This window comes from Arvicola amphibius, chromosome 2 (genome assembly GCF_903992535.2).
Source record: "Arvicola amphibius chromosome 2, mArvAmp1.2, whole genome shotgun sequence".
Classification (NCBI taxonomy): domain Eukaryota; kingdom Metazoa; phylum Chordata; class Mammalia; order Rodentia; family Cricetidae; genus Arvicola; species Arvicola amphibius.
Window position 1 is genome coordinate 110,765,702 of NC_052048.2, and position 22,504 is coordinate 110,788,205.

Here is a 22,504-nt window from a genome sequence, read left to right on the forward strand (position 1 = left end):
TTTAGAATAAAACACCACAAACAAACGAACAAACAAAAACAAAACAAAACTTTAGCTGAGAAACACGAAATCTGGTAGCAATTGAACAAGGAAAGTAAATAAAGCTCCTGTCCCTGCTTGTTAAAGAAATGTCACAGGGCATTTCCCAGCCAAGGAGACTGGCTGGTAGGGATGCACAATTAATCTTTTCTTTACTAAAGCCCTCTTCACTGTTTCCAGTGGGTATTTTAAACCTGCTGTAATTCAGCAAGCCTTCAAGACCAAATGCTAGATTAAATTACCTATTGTTTTAAGTGTCATTTAAAATTAGGTGATGTTTCAATTGAGAAATAATCAGAAAAAAATTATTTCACAAGAAGAGTCAGATAATTTGAGAGGAACTTTTTTTTTCTCTGCAACAAGGCAGAGGCAGAAGTAGATTCCTTTTATTTTAATACTCAAAGCTATAATGATTTCAATAATTTTGTGTGCAAGAGGAGGCCATAGCAAGAGGTGACCATTTACTCATTACTAATGTTACCTCAGGCATACTGTAAATATATGCTCTTTTAATTTGTTTTGCTTATCGACGATTTGGGCTGAGCAGTGTTTACCGTTGTAGGACCTGTTCTGTGTGTAGCAGGATAACTATATGACAAACAGTCTAATAAATACCAGTGGTGGCTTGAAGACAGATGCTAAACAGAAATCCCATACTAGCTCAGAATTGAGTATAATAAAGGGTTATTTATTTAGGGGTAGACTCCCAGATCATAGTCCTCTGCTTGAACGGGGATCAGCAACCAAATCCAGCAGCCAGAAGCGAGAGAGCGTGCACTTTACATAGGCATTTATATTATAAGAGGCCACGCCCAAGTGAGCTGGTAACTTAAAGGCTACTGGCAGTGGCTTCTCCCAACTCTGAAGTCAATTTACTTATGAGGCATAATTTGAGATGGCTGAGAACTTTCCAATGTCAACTCAGATTTTTAAAGATATAATTGTTCCACTTTTATAACCCTAAAATACAAAGCTCAGAGATCATGTTACTTGCTCAAATACCAGCTGATACATGCCAAATCCCAAGTTTGAAGTTGTGGTTAAATTGATAAGTACATGCACTATCTGGACCAACATAGCCTCCTGTCTTTTGGTTTGTTTTTTGTTTTCGCTCTCTTTTATAGAAACAAAGTCTCACCGTGTAACCCTGGAACTCACCATGAGGACCAATCTGGCCTCAAACTCACAGAAGTCCACTACCTCTTCCTCTGAGTGCTGAGATCACAGACATGCACTACCATGTCCGGCTATATTCTTACTTTTGATGAAGTGATGGGAATGTTCAAAAAATAAAAACACAGACCTTTAAAGAAGATTGCTCTGAAGTCCCTAGTAGAGAAGGAGCCTTAGGCATCTTGTTGACCTCATAGGACAGGCTTTGTCAGCCATGCATCCTGCTCATTTCCTGGTGTGTTGTAGAGGACTTGTGAGTCAGATTACCCCTGAGAGTTCAGGGAAGAGGCCTGATGATAGTGGCTCTGAGTTTCTGCCTACAAATGAAAACACGTGCTTGTTATAGAACTTCTGTAGTTCTATATATCTATGGTTAGGGTTACCTGTGGAACTATGTGGGAAACACACACAACATGAAATGGGCCAATGAACTCTGTATATATCAGACATCAGATTTTAAATCTGATTTAAGCTCAGAGCCTTTTTAAATTTTGGTTTTATATACCAGTCTTGCTTTTCCATATGATCTAACTGTACATTTTCTTGTCTGACACCCAAAGTGAGTATAAGACAAAGACATTTGTTATCAACACTGTTTTTCTGCAAGTCTTTTGTGGGTTTTACTGATTCAACTTTTGCTACTTGGGTTTCTGGGTAAGTGGTAGCCCATGCTATAGTCGGCAACTCTAGACATAGATGAGAGACTGCAGAAATGATTTACTTATTTAATTACTCATTTGTTCAGTTATCATCAATCCCTCTCCATACACTAGATTCCTTGGAAAATGCTAGGGGAAAGTGAAATATCTCATTTTCTATAAAAATGTTCTTAGGAGATGTAAAAGTCAGTGCTCCATGCAATGGAATTGCTTTCAGATCCCCAGTTGTACATTTTCTAGCTATCTGGCTATTTGCCAACTGCTTAATCTCTCTTTGCTGTTTTCTTACAAATAAATAAGTGGAAGCAAACATGAATGGCGAACTGTTCTGTCATTGACATTACATTTATTCACAATATTCTGACATAGCCTAAGTGAATATTTCGTGTATGACTTTTCAGTGAAAATTACTTGCACACTCTTTTTTTTTCCTTCTAAAGGAACACGATGGCTAAGTAGATTATCTTGCTAAATATTGTGAAATCGCCACTTATGGAGCTTAACTCACTTACCTATAATTAGTGTTTGAACTCCCCTGAATAACTGTGGCTGCATATGGCTGATGGCCGACAGAGCTTGGCCATGCCTGTCTTGGCTTGATTCACCAGCAGTTTTGTGAACTGTGTTTTTCACCCAATTCAGAATGTGTCTAGTATATAATTACATATAACCTTTACTTTATAACTTTCATGGAGATCAATACAGGCCAGCATGGGAGTCCTCCCGCCCCTTGTGTATGTGTGTGAGTGTGAGTGTGTAACTGTGAGTGGGGGGCAGGCAGTATTTATTTGCACCTGGTCCACTCCCATTGCCCTCTGCCACAGCTGTCCTGTACTACCCATGGTGTATTCCAACTATGTGTAGATACCCAATAGTCAGGGTTCATAATTTTCTTTTCATTCTGGATCTTAAATTGATACCCAGTGACTCTCCCACCTCAGGAACATTTTGACCCAGTCTGAGAGGCCCTGGGAACATCTGTAAATTCTAAAAGTCAGAATACACCATCTGATTTCGCATTTTGGTATTCATTTACTGATAGAAATCGTGGTTTCAGTTACTGGTAGCCTTTCTCTGTGAACAAATGCCTACTTGGTGCCCCATTAACAGAAACTTAAACTCTGCCTTGCTTCTCAGCACAGAAGGAGAAAATACACAAAGTGACTATAACCGCTCTGCCAGGTGAAGCTCCTGCTTCCCTGGAGCTCTGCCCTCTGTATTCCTCTGAGCGTAGGGGGTTACCAGTCCACCATTTGTGTTTGCTTGTTTCCTGGTACTGTTGAAGCCCTCTCAATTGCTTATTCACTGGGTTCGGTTTGCCCATCACCCAGTTTCAGTTTGTACCTGTTCTGCCCCACAAACTCTTAAACCAGACATCAGTCAGACTTTGTGGGCAGCATTCACATCAATAACATGCACCATGCAAACTGGGCCATGAACTGAGAGTTGATATCTAACAAAAAAAATAGTCTGGAAATTAAAATCTCCTTAAGGTAGTACCAAGAATGAATAGTTGGCTGAGCTGAATGAACTGACCAAGAAACATTTAAAAAGTAAAATGAGAATTAAACATTATCCTTATTGTAGTACCTTTGTAGTAAAAATAAAACATGGTCTTATTTAAATTTAATATAATGATAAACATTAAAATTTGGAGATATTTGGTTTCTATAGATGGCACATAGTATTGCTCTACAGGTAGGAAAAGGGGCTATTAACCTCATTCTTAAGGCTATTTTAGGACCTTGAATATCATTTTTCTTTATTATTATTTTTACTATTACTATTACTATTACTACTACTACTACTATTACTACTACTACTACTACTACTACTACTACTACTACTACTACTACAGATTTTCACCTCCTCCCCTCCTCCCATTTCCTTCTCCCTCTCCCCATCCCCCCTCCTCCCTCTCCAGTCCAAAGAGCAGTCAGGGTTCCTGTGGGAAGTCCAAAGTCCTCCCCCTCCATCCAGGTCTAGGAAGTTGAGGATCCAAACAGATTAGGTTCCCACACAGCCAGTACATGGAGTAGAATCATAACCCAGTGCCTTTGTCTTTGGCTTCTCAGTCAGCCCTCCATGTCAGCCACATTCAGAGAGTCCGGTTTGATCTCACTGATGGAGCATGTGATCTAACCGGACTCTTTGAATATCATTTTTTAAAAATGTGCTTTTGTGAGGACATGTGGGCTAAGGAGTTCCTATCTGCAATATTTAGAGAATACTGAGCCAGCAAGCAAATGATTCTCTCATAAGTATCCTACATTATTTTTCCTAACAAGAACTTCCTGCCTTTTGACATTTGTCCTTTTCATCTCTAATGATGATTGTTTCAGTTTGGTTCATCAGTTGAATTTAACACATCATAAGATTTGCTCTCTTACTGAAACATTTTTTTTCACTAATTTTGAGGTAGTCTGTATGATACAAGATGTGTTCGTAATGGCGACATCACATACAGAACATTTGAATTTTGTGCTTCCGCCTATAAAAACACAGCTCTTCAGTCCCTGAACTGGGAATGACAGGAGCACATGCTGACCGGTTACTGCACTTTGTGTTCTATGTACTTCTGGGGAATGATCTTGCACTGCTCTCTAAGGTTTTCTGTGTCCCCTATTTGGAAAAGTCAGACTCAGAGACACTGAAGACTTGTGCAGATTTCCAGTAATAAATGACTGACGGCAGATTTGAGCTTTGTTTACTGGGTTTGAAGTTCACAGTAGCGTTCTCTCAGAGTATGGAGAAGAATATTCAGGGGGAAGATGTGTTTATTTCTTACATTTGCCAAGTGCCAATTCTGTTTTTGCAAGGAGGCAGTGCTTATTTCTCTGTTACGTTCTCCTTCATAACAGTGGTATGTGCTTTACTGGCACATATAAGGGAGCAACCTGAAGCCTTTTTTTTACTTCTGGAAGCTTAGCATCTTGCTGGGCAGCTCTCTTTAAAGACTATGTCAAATGGGAAAGTGAAGCTGAAGCTGTCATGAAATATAGTACAGAATGGGAAAAGAGACACTAGACAGAAGAAGAGATTTGGGGCCATACTGGATGCTAATCTCTTATTTCACAGTGCATGGATTGGAACCCATTTCTTGAATCTTCTAAAAGATGATGTTTTCAATTAATTTCTCATCCTCATTTTTAAAGAGAAATCTATGATGACATAGATCGTGTCTGACTTGTTTATCTTGGTAGATTGTGGTGCCTTGTATGTATCATGTACACAGTGAAAACTTGAAAGAATTGAGCATGAAAATTAAAAGAGAATCTTCAGTCTGGTTTCTCTTTACTGAAATATCTCTTCTCATGAAGTTTCATATTGTTGGATTGTCTTTTCCTTCCCTAAACTATTTAATTTATCATTTTGTGGTAGTTATCTGTGTGAGAATATGTACTTCTACCAGGATCACATGTGTGATCCATCAACATATACTTATAAAGGACTTGTTTTTGCTGTCCTGAACTGAATTCATCAAAAAGATAATCTAGTTAGATAATTTAGCATAAATTATACAATGGAAATTTTAAAATAAAAATAATTCCCTAGTAATGATTTAAAGGATAATGTAAAATAATCTTTTATTAAAAAGTTCTGTGTACCACCGTAAGCAAATATTCATGTATGTGGTTCATAGAAGGAGTAGTGGGGTAGTCAGCTGCCTGTGCCTAAATACAGAAGCCGCATGACTATGAAGACACATTCCCATATTAACACAGGTGGGTTATATTGTTGACTCACATCGTGAGAGGTGTTATATTGATGACATATTCCTTTTGAAATAGTGAAAGGACTCGGTAAATTTTTAAACTAAATATGCTTTAAACTTGTTCAGTTTTACATAGCAGCTCTTGTATTCCTTCCGTTAACAACAACAAAAAGAAGGTGTCTGAACTCCTTGGTGTTCTTTTACTGTATGTAATTACAAACATTGTTTTCGGCTGGGTGTCTAGTGAACCAGCTGAAGGCATTGTGGAGCCTGCTGGACTGTGCTTTGCACTGCAGGATGAATGCAACTTCTGACTTCTGCTCACTGGCTTTCAACACAGCTCTTTCACTGTTGAATCCCTGCTTTCATAATTAGGTAACCTGACGAGATTTCCTTTTTCAGGATGGGTGCTATTAAATAAGCCAGGAGCTGAGAGAAAGCTAGCAACTCCTCTACCATCATTGAGGTACACACCCTTTCTTAAAGTCAAACTCACTGACATCATTTGCCTTCTGTCAGTCTTCTTTATTCTTGTCTTTTCCTGCTTTTATGATGAGCACAGGGCATGTTAAGTAGAAAATATCCTGAACTTTGACCTTGTCCTCTATTAAGCTTTGTCTTAAAGTCTGTCACAAAACAATTTAACTTGTATTAGTGACATAGAAGGAATTTTTTGAATCTTTCTCAAAAATCATGATTTTAAAAAAATAAGGTTCAAGCTTGGATGGGAGCAAATTAAATTTCAGGCATCCACTATAAAGGAAATGTTTCATTAGTTCAGCTATGTTTCTACATAGATATTTTATAGTTTCATTAACCATGTATGTTAGATCAAACTCTTGGATTATTTAATCTCTCTTTCATTTATAAATGGAAATAAAACTATTTTTCTGTGCATACTAATAAGATTTCCTTTATGAATGTTGTTAATGACAATTCTAACATAAAACATTAACAATTTGAATGATGGTGCTTATTATTTTAAAAAGTTGGTGTGTGTTCACGTAAAGTTGGAAATGCTTTTAGGACAGAATTCTGTTGTCATGTAGTATAGTGCATCAAGAAGACAGACTGTTACTGTCATGAAAAGAACAGAGGAATTTTTAGGGGAGAAACACTTTTCCAGTCCAAAATGTATATGTTCAAACTTTTTTGCTCATGCACAAAAGAGAGATGATAGCGATAGATGATAGATAGATAGATAGATAGATAGATAGATAGATAGATAGATGATGAAAGAAAGAAAGAAAGAAAGAAAGAAAGAAAGAAAGAAAGAAAGAAAGAGAAAGGCAGAGGATAGATACACAGATAGATGATAGATGGATATAGATGATAGATAGGTAGATAGATAATGGATAGATGGGTGATTAATAGATGATAGATAGATGGTAGGTATATAATTGATAGAGGGCAGATAGATAGTTCTTCTATTAGTGACAATTATTTTCTTTTCAGATTTTGTTTTCTTTTACTCTTGAAAAGGGAAAAACATGTCTACCTCACCTTCATTGAAATAACTATTTATGTAACGATAGCCAGTCTGAATTGTCAAATAAATGTTCTGAGACTCCCATGAGAACAGTTTATAATTTGTCATATTTTTTTCAATTTCATGTTGCTGCCTTAAAATATACTTTTCCATTTTTATGCTCTTTCATAGCTTTTCTGTTCAGATTATTTCTAAAGCTGATTTTTTTGGTACATGTTTAGAGTCATAGATTGCAGGTGAGAATAATAGACTATAGCTATGTTCTCCCACCATTATGAGAAAAAAAATAAGTTGAAAAATATGTTGGGGTATTTCTGTTACCTCAAGCATTCATCTCAGAGATCATTCTGACATTGTTATTCTGATTAGCATATGAAGAGCAAGGTTTTTGTTAGTGTTGTGGCTTGTAAATCTTCATTTTAATTGGTTGCCTCTGACTTTACCTTAATATCAATATAAGCTAAAGATACTAAAGGAAGGGACCAATGCCAGTTGAATTTTAGTGTGTTTTGTTTTTCAAAGTCTCCCCTGCACATCTCCACCTGAGGAGAAACAAGTAAAACATCATAAATTATATCTTAGCAACAAAGCCCATGTGTGATTCTAGAAGCCCTCAACTCTGGAAATATTTGATTTCAGAGATACAAAGTTTGTAATGTTAGTGCATGCCATATTCTGGCCATTGAGATGGACTCTTTCCAAGAAGGTTGTTGTTATTTTGAGTTCCCTTTTTCCCCAAAATATTAAAAGAGTCTTTCCTTGCAGAAACAGTGAGAAACTTGTAGGAAAATGAAGGTCTGTGTGAAGAAAAAAAAAACTTTATTATGCAGCCTTCTCTAAAGAGTTGCAGGATGTCTGGATCATGCCAGGAAGAAGGGAGAGAGAAAGGGGTGCATTCTTTTTTAAACAAAGTGGGAATACCAAATCAGAGTTATGGCCATCTCTACTGTTCACGTGCCTCGGTTTCTTTTTGCCAATTGTATTAATGATGATGTTTTTAAAGGCTATGCTTCAGTATGAATATGTGTAAACTGTTCAGTCCAGTCTGTTTCTTAGTGTCATTTTCTGCCTCTTGGAAGCATCAGAATTGAAATGAAAGGTAAGTGGCTAAATTAGACACATTTGCGACCAAGCACACTTGCATTCTCTTTGTCTGATTAAATCCTTCGGTTCATTATTGTTTGTTTCAATATAGTAATTTTCCCTGTGAGCCACAAGTGCTACTATTGAAAGAGAAATGTGTAGTAAAAATTAATTTATTTATAATTTCAGTAAATCAAATGGACTACCTAGAATAGCTGTTTTCAGGTGTTTTTACTCAATTTCTGCTAGTATAATCCTAATGAAAATTTGCATATTAAAATAAACTCTAGATTAATTCATTGCAGTTATCACTTAAACTACATAGAAAGCAGATCCAATGCCTTTCTGTGATGCTGTATTTAGTTTGTTTGGTGTTCATGAACAACAGAACTAAAATTGGTGGGCATGCCATACCCAATTTGTGGAAATGCATCTTGAGAAGACTCCCTTGGTGTTCTGGGAACCCTCCAGGGGGACTGCCTTTTCATTATATTTACTAGCAAATTATCTGCTCATTCTTATTAAATTGAACTCCAAATTAACTTCAGTGCAGTTTGATACCTGGACTATGTAGAACAGACAGAAAGGAACTGGACTGCCTGAAGGAGAGATATGTGATTCGTGGCTACTCTGAAACTCATAATGTTTTGAATGCTTACTATCATCATTGAGCATGAAAGACACAGGGCAGCCTGTGTCCAGTGTTCTCTGAATGCTCAGAACCCTGGGTGCCCCTCCCTTCTAACGTGCTGAGATGAATTACTATAGGCACAGGGCCACCAAGTAACCGTCTCATGAGCAAACACATCTGGCAGGTTAATGTACATATTGATATCTTGAATTTTAATCTCATGTTATTTCCTAATCAGTTTTTTAAGTATGTTTACATTATTCTTATTATACATCTGTAAAGTTTTATTACAACAGTTAAAATTGCTTTATGTTTTAATAGTTTAAATTGCAATCATATCAAAGTGTTTTTTGTTGTTCATTCAATGTCTTATCTTGCTAGATTCCTCTAAAAGGACATTTACAAATTACCAGTGATCACTGTATATAAGATATGGATAAATCATATCTAAGTTTATTTTTTTCAAATTTGGAATTTCTTTAAACTGTCACGACAGAGTTTATTGATTCTTCCTTACAGAAGAATTACATGATAACCAAACAGTTGTTAATGTCAAACACTGAAACACATGGGTTAGAGAAAGTCGTCACAGAAAAGCATCTTGGGAGTAACTGGGAGCTTCCTTGGAGTCACAGATATCTATGACTTTGTCTAAAAAAGCACATCCCTAAAAGTGCACTTTGAAATCTAAGTATTGTAGAATCTGCCAGCACTAAAAGAAAATAATTTTTAGTCATCTTTAAATTTCAGAAACCAATGTTTCATAATTTATAGAGGTATGGATAAGTAGCCCAATTATATCATTGAATGAAAGAAGTCAATACTTTGTGGATTATATGTTTTTGAAATGACAGAGTGATTAAAATAATATTTTTTCTTTTCACTAACTTGAGGAAAACATCGTTAAGTAGATTTGACACTTGTATGTTTTACTAGGAGTTGAGGAACTGTCACTGATTTTATCGTGATTTGCATTTTTACTTTCTCCTTAGCATGTAATGGAAGATGGTTCAATTAAATTATAAAGGAATCCCATGATGTTTGGCTTTTATTGATGGATATTCAAAAATGACTTGAGTAATATATTATCTTCTACAATCTAATCTTAATTACTACTACAACCCTTTATCCTGCCCAGTGTTTGCCCAACATAAATGACCATCATATTCTGTCCTGTTTAAAGTAGCTGAGGCTTCCATCACTGTGCATGAACAAACAGATGCTATGGTGGTAAATGAGTAATTGAAATAAAGTTTCTGTATGCTTGAATGAGTAGATACTTACGCTAGTATTTTATTATAAAATTAACTCATAAAAGTTATTTTGAAGTATTGTATCAAGATGGTTGATAGGTGTCTTTAACTCATTTTTAAAATGTATTCACTAACCAAAAATATGTTGAATGCTTAATATATGCTGGGACTGTTTCTAACTTCTAGATGTTAGTAAAAGGAGCTCTTCTTATTCTCTAAATATTTCCTGAATTTTGGTTAATTTATATCCTTAATTCTAGAAGTCAATATTTGAATATTCAACTTCTGATTTTCAATCTCATTAGTCAAAATGTGTGTCTTTGTGTTAGAAGAGACTTCTAGATTCAAATAAAGGATACCTCAGAGAATTAATGACTCAGATTGCTTCAGGTAGTCAGTGTCTAGTAACTTTTGCCAGAAACCAAGACTGTGTTTTGTAGTACCTCAGAGAGGGAACATATGTCCAAGAAGAATGATTAGATATGCAGTTCTTTTGCAAGCTGCTTTTTTTCAATTCAGAACTATCTATGACTTTAAGTATATTTATGGGTGAGCATAAATCTCTTGCTGATTAAGTCAGTTTTGGAATTTCATTAGTTACCATACATTTGTTTAAAAATAAAAATGTAATATAATTATAAGCAATTAGAATATAAGTTAACAGTTAAATGAGTGTCTCCACTCTTTCATTGTTAAATGTAATAAAATGTTATTTCTTCTTTGTATCTAGGATCAAAAAATATAATAGTACAATAATCCATATGGCAACTTTTCCAAGCTGTGTTCTAGGGAATTATGTTGCTAGACCTTGCTTACAAAATAAATTTGAGAATCACTGAGCTGCACAAAGGGATTCTGCTTCTTAGTGTCATCTTGTCATCTTCAGTCATAATGATGCACTGTGAGTCAGTGGAAGAGGGTGTAAGTGTTCCAAACTAATCTGTCAAGAGCTCTCAACAAATGTCCTTTCCATATTCATGCTCCTAGTGCCATTCATGCTTCAGGTGTCCTGTGCAGCCTCTCCAAACTTGTGGTCAGGGACTTCTTGACAAGCATCTTCATGACTAATACGCTCTGGGACTCACTTGAAAAAGTGTGTTTTAGGTTGTCAGTTCCATAGGCTTCTGTGTATTCAGTCTTTTTAATATCTGGGTTTCATTCAATCAGGTCTCAGTGACTTTGCACAGTGCGTCCTCTGTGTTTGTCTCTGAGTAAGTGTGACTTTCAGGGGTTTGAAAATATACATTGAAATGTGCAGCAACTGTCATAAATTTGACACTTCACAAGTACATTTATACATTTCCTTTCCAAAAGGTTTTAAATTTTCGATTTACTTTATCTCAGCCAAACATATGCAACATTGTCCCTGCTCTGATCTTCCTCCTAAACTATGTAATTTAGGCTTTGACACTTGGCAAATGTTTATATCAACTGCACTGCATTTTATACTACCTTGCTCTTCCTCATGTATGAATTAGTATTGCTCTCTCTAAAACAATACACTGTAGTGATGAAGAAATAGAAACCTGGTCATAGCTTTCCTGGAACGCAGTCTTGCGTATTTTTGTATTTTCTATGGCTTCTCTCACACTTCAGTGACACTTTTGAATACTTGCAAAAGAGATCACTACAGTCCCTGAGAACCTTAACATCCTAACTGACCCTTTCTAGGGAACTTTGTGATGTCATCATGTAGATCAGAGCCTGATCTAAACATTGTGTGTAGATGTTAAATTGTTTACATTGCACTGCATGTGTAACACATAGAGTCACAGAGTCATTGAGAACATTTTTCCTAGAAGCCTGCTTGGTACTCTTACTGTAAATGTCACTGGCTTGTTAATTTATACACATTCCTGTGCCTTAATTATGGGTTCAGCACACTGCAGCGGTAGCCAAGCTGGCATCATTCAAGCACAGGGTTATTTAATTATTTTGGCTGGAGACTTTAATCAAGTCCTTCTTATAGAAAACAAACAAATGTTTAGCCATTACAGTACAGGCATAAACAGGAATTTGATTCATGAATTTCCTAATTATACTGCACCGTTTTGGAAATCAGTTGGCATTCAAACGCTCAGTGTTATTCCGTATACAATTTCCTTTGGCTAGATAGAAGCACTGTACAGGGTAAGAAAATTCTTTAATGTATTAAGACTATAATTGAATTTCACTGAAGTAGTTTTACCCCTTTTCCGTGACAGAAAACTAGTTAACAGGATTAGAGAAATACCTAGGCAACTATTGCATGCAGTTGATGAGTCTTACTAGTTTATAATTATTCAGTAAAGGACACATGATTATCTCCCAGTTTACAGGGAGGAACATTGAAATCACAATGAGATATGGTTGCTTCCAGTTCTTCTTACTGAGGTCTGTGGAATATTTCCTTGATGGGGTTCTAATGCAAACAGAGAGTGTCCTGCTTCAGTCCTAATTTTATAAACCATTTTCTTTGTGACAGCAGCTTCTCTAGGATAAATCTGGTTCTAGAAGGAGGCATATTAGTGCTCGCAGAGGTTCTGCTTGCTTGTGACATAAATTAGTAAGAGAACACTGGACCACAGTCATTTACATATGTAAAATGAAATTATATATAAATTCTATCTCCATTTGAAATAGGCAAACTATATGTTTTTTAAAAAATAATTTGGAGCGGATGTCTGAATATTGTAAATATTTTGGGTGGTTGTTTAATTCTTATCCCTCAACACTTTACCTTTTTATTTTAGTATTTGTTGGCAAGAAAGTCAGGATTCCAGTTTTTAATCCAAATATCATGTGCAAAGAAAATAAAAATTTTAGCCTCGCTTGGATTTCTACCCTGTTAGGGAGGAGAGACAGTAGTCCCCTGATGTTCCCTTTCTAAGCAGTTTGCTTCCAGGAGTTCTGTTCAGAGCTGCAAACCTGAGAACAAGGAGATGCTCTACTGTACAGCTGTGCCTTTGATTCTCCTTCCAGCTTTAGAATTCTAAAACTCTAAATTTTTAAGTATGATTGTGTCTTATGTTTATTGATTATGGGAAGGACATTCAGAATTTCAGAAACCATAAACAAAAATAAGCATCAGGTAGGGGGAAATCTCATTACACTGCTGTATAGCCTAAGCAAAATCAGTTTAGTAAATCACAAGACACTGAACAACATAACTGACAACTGTGACTCGGCTCATGGATGATCCAGTTAACTCTGTGTGGTGGAATTAACCACAGACCAAGAATAACCATAATCATCATCCATATGCATGGACCCAGAATACCTTTGTGCTTTGGGCCAGAGTAGCATCACTGAATGTAATATGTTTAAATACCTAAATAAAAGTCATATGCATATGCAAAATATTTGCTTTAGTCATATTAATTGGGTGTAATGTATATTTATAATATCTATTTATTGGATATTGTATTAATTAATTGAGATGAAACATAAGTTTAGCTGTTCAGCTCAAGATATGAAGAATTCCATTTTCAGTAGCTTTCTGGCTCTTCAAATCTAAAAAGGCAAATTGATAGGTGAAATCCTGTTGATATCTAACTGGGTTTGGGCTTTGGAATCCATCTGACCCATCTATCATTGTAGTCAATAAATGACAAGATATATTAAAATGGTGCAAAATTTTTGATTTGAATTTTTATCAAAATAATTTTGTTTGATTAAAAATTTGTTTTATGTGTCTAAATATACCAAGAAACAATGTAATTCCTCTGAGTAAATGCTATCCATATTTTACTGGTAATTGTAAATGAGTTTCATGATTAATCCATAATTTTGACTCAGTTATTTTAAATGTTTCTTTTAGTTTGAAAGAATTACTTCCCGAAGATACACTTAGAAATTAGAAACCTCTAGGGCCTATGTGACTAATTGGAGATATGCTAAATATCAGGAATTTAGAGGGAAAAAAACCACAGGATTGGGGCTCAGAGTACACAACTATGGCACTTAGTATTTCATTTATTTTTGTACCTTTTGGACCTTAATAATTTCTTTCTAGTAGTGTTATAATTATTATGTCAGTTTATTAATTAAGTGAGATTACATTAGGTAGTATGTCATGAGTTAATGGGTATTTTCTGTATCACAGCCTCACCACCAGCCTTCCATTAGCAATAACAACTCAATGACATACCCTACTGATGACTCCAGAACTTCTTAATAGCTTGAACAGAATGGATACGAGAATCCTGTTCATTCTTCTTCCTCCAAAATATTTCTAATGGTTAAATTGCCTTATTTATCTAAAACCAGGGGTTTTCAACCTTCCCATTGCTATGATCCTTTAATGCAGTTCCCCATGTTATGGTGACTCCCAACCATAAAATTATTTTCATTGTTGCTTGATAACTGTAAGTTTGCTACTGTTATGAATCATAATGTAAATATCTTTATTTGATTATGACCTTAGGTGACTGCCATGAAAGGGTTGTCCTACCCTCAAAAGAGTTATGACCAACACATTAAAAAACTATGAATCTAAGGCTAATTGAAAAAGATTCCTAGTGGCAAAGAAATCCTGTCTGTGAAAAGAAACCTCCTCATCCCTAACCCAGAGCTAGTTAGATTCATAGAAACTTGGGAATTAAAATAGTAATTAATAAGGCAGTAATAACATGTATAAAGCAATGTATATATGTGTGTATATTTATATATACAAGTATACACATATATACATATACACACACACACATATATATATGTGTATATATATACATATATATATATATATATATATATATATGAGTATAGGTACTTGAATGTGAAGTTCGAATAAGAAGCATTAATTATAATATCATATCATGGTCAACATCATTAAATGGGTATTACTGCAATACACAGTGCCTTAGGATTTGCTATTATTAAATAAGTGGTTTTATACACTGTTGGTGGACCACAATGAGTGTATGGAGTACTTTAAACATTTGGCAAATGGGCCAAATAATAAACATAATTTTTTAAAGGCACCCAGACTCTTTAAACCCATGTAGTAGCAGACTCTAGATTTCCTTTAATTCCATTCTCCTATTCTTTCCAAACCCCATTCCAGGAATGCTCATACAACGCCTTAAAAAACTGTGTAGGTTCAGGACCTGATAGACTCTGCCAAGATTTCGTGTTACTTAGAGATATGTTATAGTGTCTTGATTTGACTATTTATTGTAATCTTTTTGCCTTGCACTATACTTATGTTTTCAGTTACGTTTACAAATTTCACCTTTTTATTTTTGATTAATAGAGACATTTTTGGTGATTGGATCTGTCCTTTTTTTAGTCAGCCCAAAACAATTTACATTCTGTTATAGGAATAACACCAAAGCTGCTCATGTGGTATTTCAGAAAACAGAGACTTTTCTTCTCTTCCTTCATTCTCCTCATGAAAACAATTCTGTCTGTGTTAAATAGAGTTTACTTCAGCTAAGATACCCATTGCCTAAGCAGAGAGGCCCTACTACAATACCCTGTTTCCAGTAGCTTTTATCCAATACAAACCCTACACAATAAACCTTTTTTTCTGCTGTAATAATTTAAGAAATCTATTGAGGTAATTAAGTTGATCTACTAAGGCTTATTAATTATTTTGTGTTCAGTTAAGCTAAGCTTGATTTATAAGATGTAAAACTGAATTGAAATAGAATACTAACTTTGGCCTCCAACATGTATTTTCTTCTTTGAACTAAAAGAAATATCTGGTATTGTTGTATAATCTCTTTCAAGACATTCTAATGTCATGGTGCAGGACTTAAGCAGATGACTTTAGTGTCCTTTGAAGGTCATTTGCTCTTATTATATCGATTAGTACTTATTTTATATACCAGGCCGCAGCTCATGTGCTTGTAATATCTGATCAAATGTTACTCTGTAGGTACTTGAGGCCATAAATATATTTTTTTCTATTTTGACATTGCTTCCTCTGTTATTGTGTAATAGTGGAAATCTGATGACATCAATATAAAAAGGGCACTTTTTGATAACCAGTGACCAGCATTTAATGGCAGTAATTTTTAAGTTTTAAACATAGGTTTGGCAGGTCTACTTAAACTTGATTGTGTATTTTACTCGTGTTTGTGTGTGTGTGTGTGTGTGTGTGTGTGTGTGTGTGTGTGTGTGTGTGTGGTATGTGTTGTGCCTGTTTTTGAGGGTGAGGGTGTGTGGCGGTGTTGTGTACGGTTTATGAATGTCTGAGGGTGTGCTCACCTATTCCGGTACCTGTGGAGGCCAGAGGTTGATGTTGAGTGTCTTACTCTATCATTCTGCCTCTGCTCACTTACCGCTAGACATAGACTTTCACATCAGACCTGAAGCCCACCACTTTGTGTAGTTGCTTGACCAGCAAGCCCCTGGGATCTGCTTGATTTTATCCCCAGCTCAGGGCCTACAGATGCACACACAATGCCAGGTTTTTATGAGGTTATTAGAAACCTGAACTTACTTTCTCATGCTTGTATTAGAAGCAGTTTATGAGTCAAGCAGTCTTACTAGGCATATTTTACTCATTCTTCATGTGACCATACTAAGTCTGTCAGTTCATCTTCTGACCAATTTTGCCACTTTGCCCCTTTTGCCATTCCCCAGTACACATTTTCCCTTCCAATATTCTGTGTTTTTCCAGTAATGATTAGATGCATTTGTTTCCACAGAATAGCTCCTTAGCCGGCTCAGCCTCTTACAGAGTGGAGTGAACTTTACATTCACACTATTTTTGCATTCATGGCTTTCTGTGTCTGCTGCATTGCAGTCCTCCAGAAAGGCTGCTGCTTTGTCAGGCCATTCCTTTTTCTACAGTCTAAAGCTGAAAGGATGCTTGTTTGATTAGAAAGGGGGGCTTTAAGTTATTTTGTACAAGAAAATTTATTGTGAAAAAATGGGATGGAGTGTACGTTTGACCTGTTCTAAAAATATATTGTTATTAGCCCGCTATTCCTTAAAAATTGTCGTATACTGAAACTTAAAGGCAATAATGTTGGATGACACCCAGGGGAATACTAGAGAAGATGAGCAGCGATAATGGGTAATAAAATACTACATTGCTAAATTGAATTTTTTAACAAACAAAATGTATTTAGGATACGATGTTGTGATAGTTAAAGAAAAGACTTATGGTTAAACATAATGACTTTTCAGTGTTTGAATTAGTCAAACATTCAAAATAACTACAATAAAATTTTATTGGGTTGTTTTTCAATTATTTTATTATTTTGAAATTAAAGCGAAAATAGTGTATAGCTCTCTATGTTGCACAAATGCAATAACCACATCCAATCTAAATGGATATTTTCTTTTAGAATATTAGTATGAATTTAAATCATGCCCTTTAATGAACAAAAATAAAAAACACATACAGCTTGCTATCATTAGATGTTGTCAGAGACCTTTTAGGGTCCTTTTAACTCCCATTAGTACCTCCATAGCATTTTTCTGAGATGGCAGAAATATAATCTGTGCTGTTCATTCTGGTAACGAGTGATCATACAGCTGCCAATCATGTAGAATTTGGCTGCAACTGTAGCCCCATTACTGCTGTTATTTAGTTCTAATTGAAATGCAATCTTCGCTGGATTCTCTGTTGAACTATGAAGCTAGGGGAATGCTACTTCTGCCATTGTGGCATCACACAACCTGAGCACTTGGAAGGATGAAACAAAATGAGCGTTTATTTCCATCCTTACCTACAAATACATAACAGGATCAGGCCTCAGAGAACCAAGGACTGAGCATACTGGACTTGATCTCTCTTCCTATTTGTACAAGCATTCATAATTGAATCAGATATATAAGAAAGTCTGCATTTTATTTATTGCCTGTCAATAATAGAATATTTTCAATGTGTTAAAGGTAGATGTGTTACCAGTTATAATGTAAATGTAATTACTATAGTTTCTTAATTTAGTCTTGTCAACATTTCTAACAGAAAAACAAGTTTAAATAAATAAAACAAGTTTCAAGTTTTCTAATGAAATGTGCAGCCCACATATGTATCTTGGACCTACAGGTCAGTGTGACGACAGCTGAGAGCATACTGATGTTTGCTAGCAATTCTTGTTGTTGTTCTTGTTTTGCTTTTCAAAGTTGACTTCTAAAAGTTCTTACAAACCTGGAAATCAAAAGGAAGTTCTTTTTCTTAATTGAAGTCATTATTATATAATAGTTCTGCCAAGCATTTTAAAGAAATATATAATGAGCTGTATAATAAACATATGATAAGTTAAAATTTCAGTCTCAATGTGTCCAAAATATGCAGGGATTTCTTTTTCTCTGACACCATATACCATTTTATACAATGTTAAGAAATAACCTTTATATGACCTCTCTATTATGTTACTTAAAGAATGAATCAAAGTACTTTCTACTTTGAATGATGGAGTAAATGTTCTAAGATGTCTTACATGGTCACAAATGAATTCTTCACTTATATTCATATGTTTGCTTAAACAAGCCTAACGTTTTAGAAATACACTAAATGAGGAACTTATGTCAGTAAGCCAACAGGCACAGGCCTGTGCAAATCTCTTACATTTGGGAGAACACTCTTGTCAGTTAATTAATTATTAGAGGTTAGTTCCCAAACTATATGTATGACTTCTCCACCCACGTCAAACTGGTTATATTGTGAACCAAGTATTTTCCTTTTAGTTTGGATTCTAAAACATTTTTGAAAAACCTGAAATTTGATAGTGTAGTTAATTTTTATTTCCTTCATCCCAACTGCTACGAGATTTACTGTACAACAGATATGTGAAGTATTGTTCTAGCAGATGTGCATTTCTGAACTAAAGCAGTGGTCCTCATATGATAAGTTTATACTGGATAAGATCAATGACCAAATATTTACTGTGGAATGAAGATAACCTTTATTTCAGATGTTTTTCAAAGGAAGAAAAATACTTTCATCTGTGAATGAAATGCATGTTTTCCTTTGAGTTTTAATGACAGCAAAGTATTTGGAAATACTCTGTGTTTAATTTCACGTGACTGGAACGCCTGGGGGTAAACACAGGTAGGAGCCCTATCTCAACAGTGATTTCATATGTTTAAACCTCCAGTCATCATAGTCTAAATGATTTTAATTTCTGAGGAGTAGATGAGCCATTCACACCCATTTTTTTCCTATGTAAATAATCTACACTGAAAAAGATTATTAAGGATTTGTTGTTTTATTACCAATATTTTAGTCTAAGTTGAGAGTTTCTGGGAAATTTTAAGTCTGGTCTAATTAACTTATCCACACACACACAAAAAAAATACATTTCCATGCTTTTCAGTGTTTTCAACCAAATTTTGTCATTAGCCGTAAATCTTAGCAGTTGCAACTGTCTTGAATTCTGCACATGAAGCAAAAAGAACAATAAAAACCTCTGAGGGTTTAAAAAGTCCTCTTATTATTTACTGCATTTTCTTCTAACATATTTAATAAATGTGTAACACTACTATGGAATTTAAAAAAATAACTTGAAACCCTCCTTTTTTTGTAATAAGTTCTGATTTTCTGCACATATAAAATATTTAATTGGTAAGTCAGTCATATTATATAAACAGCATTATTTTTATATAATATATGTAAATTTCATTTGTTGAGCACTAAATTTAGATTTCTTTTTATAATATAGTTTAGTCATGTTTTATGCAAAGTCCTCAGAATTTCATCACAAAAGTCTTTTGGTTTTTCTTAGAAAAATTAAACAAATGTGTTTTGGACTGTTCTAAGAAACCCAAGCCTAGACAAGTAGCATTTTAAGGTTTGTTTCAAAATGTCTGAGATAATGATTTGTGAACAAGAACAGCAACAACAGAAAACTGTTCATCTCTGACATGTTCAAGATGTCTTTTATAAGAAGGAGGGTCGGCCTCCTTTAGTGAAATTTGTTTTCTATATCAACAATGCAAAGATTAGCATAACTGTACAGCGTTCTCCACTACAGACACACAGGCCAGAAGACTGCTATTCATTTGTTCATAGACAAAGCTGTACTGAGTACTTCAATCCCAAGAGCACTCAGAAACGTGGACAGGAACATTCAGAATCATCCTCCACTCTGATCGCAGAAGTTTTGGTTAGGTTTTCTAAATATTCTGACTTCAGACTCTCAGAAGGGTAGAAACTGCTCATCTGATAGAGCTTTCTTTGGGAAATTTCGTAGCATAGTGGCGTAGCTCAGTCAGGAGAGTCAGGAAACACTCTGCTCAATGTTATCTATCAATCCCTTATGAGAAAGTGCTTATTACTAAGCAAAGAAACACGACGTGGCTAACGGCTGAAATAGGTGCACCATAGATGGTGTTTATCACCATCCCATGCAAAGTCTCTTTCCTAAGCTCAACTCCTGAGATGAATATACAAATATTGAGCAGAAAACCTCTCTGTAAATCATAACCATAAGTAAAATAGTTTTCAAAAATACTTGTGATGGCCTCTTATGTAAAGAAATTACATCATAATATAGGAATCTTCGAATATGAATAGTTTGACCAATCATTGCTAAGTTCTTTTAGATCCCTCAAACAGCTCCAGTACCAAACCAGGCTTCAGTACCCCCTCCTTCTGTTGTCCTTATTCTCACCCCTCTTTCTTCTCATTACTTTCTCTAAGTGTCAACACTGAGATAGAACATTTTTAATTAATTACCCAGAGCTTTTTAATTTCTAAAATGTCTCAGAAATACCATGATCATCTCTCTCCTGCTGCACTTGGTTTAGAAGTAGCTCCCCTTTCATTCCTAGGCAGAAAAACATCCACTGGCTCAATTTCAATTGTGTGCACTCATGCACCGGATCAGGATGGAGCAGGCTGGTGAGAGAACCTTGGAATCTCCTTTTTCTCGTTTTGGAACAGGAGCAGTGGCCATCTGTTTAAAAATGCTTTGTAATTGGCATGATTCTTGCCCAGAGCTGTTTCTTTCCTCTTGTTAGTGTCCATAATGAACCTTTATGCTTTATTTTCTGTTTGAACCCTCTCTTTCTCTGGCCAGTGTTTCTCTTCCTTGGGCTGAATGCTGCATAAATCCAGTTTCAGTGATTCCCTCCATTCCCTAGTCCTTGAAGTATCGTCAGACTATTGAGGTTTTCTAAAGGCTTTCACTGCCAATACGAAGAGAAAAAAATAAAGGCCAAACAAAGCTCCATCCTGTGCTACCATGGAAACCAGACCCTTCCATCCTGGCATTCAGTTCCTGCGGTAAGGGATAGAGTCTGAAGAAGTAATGCGAGGAGCTAGAAAATAAGAGTATCACTGCTCCAGTCTCACTGAATGGACTAGGACATAGAACTGTAGTTTTGTTCCTGCCTCTTGCTATCGCCAGCACCAGTACTGCATCTGTGTGTCAAGTTACCTGTAATAGTGCCAGCTTGGATAGAAGAGAAAGGAAGTTAAGGACATTGAAGAGAGCCAGTCACAGACAACTGAAAGAAAAGGAAACCAAAGTACACAGTAGGGAATATGTCTAAGTGGTTCCTGTTAGCTTTGTTGGCCAAATCTTAAGGTCTGCAGTGGTGTTCAAACTGACCTCCATTGAACATTTAAATGAGGACCTTCATAGTTTTCAACACATTGATTGATTATACCAAAAGATGGCATTTGTGGCTTTTTATTCTAAATGTTGTCTACTCAGCAGGATTCAGTTTCTGATTGGGGGGGGGGGGTTAGTTTGAGGATACTGAAACAAATATATTCATTTTCTTATTCATTATTATTTTTCTAGGATCAAGTGCAGAAACTGTAATGAGATTTTTAAGCCACGAGTTAGAGCTCCAGGTGCCTAAGTAGATTAACCTCGCCAACTCCATCATTGAGTCAATTAGAGATGAGTTTAGGTCAAAAACAGAGGGCAGAGGAAGATATAAAATGATATAATGTCTCCAAGTCCATTTTAGGAATGTTGACATGATCATTGGATTCACTAGAGAACAAGGGGTTTGCATAATTAAGCAATCCTTGTCAATTTATAATCCTATTATGCTCCATGATTGCCTCAGTTCCAGTCTCTCAAAGTGTTTCCATAGATTGCTAATCATTACCATCACACGTGGAGACCCTCTTGTTTCTGCATGGTGATGACTTTAGGTTCAGGTTGCAGTCTCAACTTCATGGAAAATTGCTTGTGCTCGGGTATGTGTGTGGTAAGGGAAAAGGGTGGGAAGAATCTCTTCTAAAGATCTTGCTCCTCTTGGAATCCAAGGTGCTGAGATTTAGGACAGTGACTTTCCTGTGTGACATCAGCATCGATGGATGACATATGTGAGGCAGGTAGACCCAAGTAGGAATAAGATCAGACCAAAAAACAAAGGAGACAGACACCAAATAAAGGTTGAGATACCGGGTGTTCATCTTTCATTTAGTTCCCCATGGTGCTGCCCAACTGAGATCTTAAAACTACATTAAAAGCAGATTCTAGGTGTCATCATGATAGTCTCTTCTACTGTCCTTAATGTTCAAGCTAGGAGCAAAAGAAACAAGTTTCTATAGCTCCATTC

The 22,504-nt window shown here is 35.7% G+C and overlaps 1 protein-coding gene across 18 annotated transcripts in view; it reads left to right on the forward strand.

Moving 5' to 3' along the window:
- Nrxn1 (neurexin 1) overlaps positions 1 to 22,504 on the forward strand; it is a 1,076,729-nt gene that overhangs the window by 73,047 nt on the left and 981,178 nt on the right. The window lies entirely within an intron of this gene.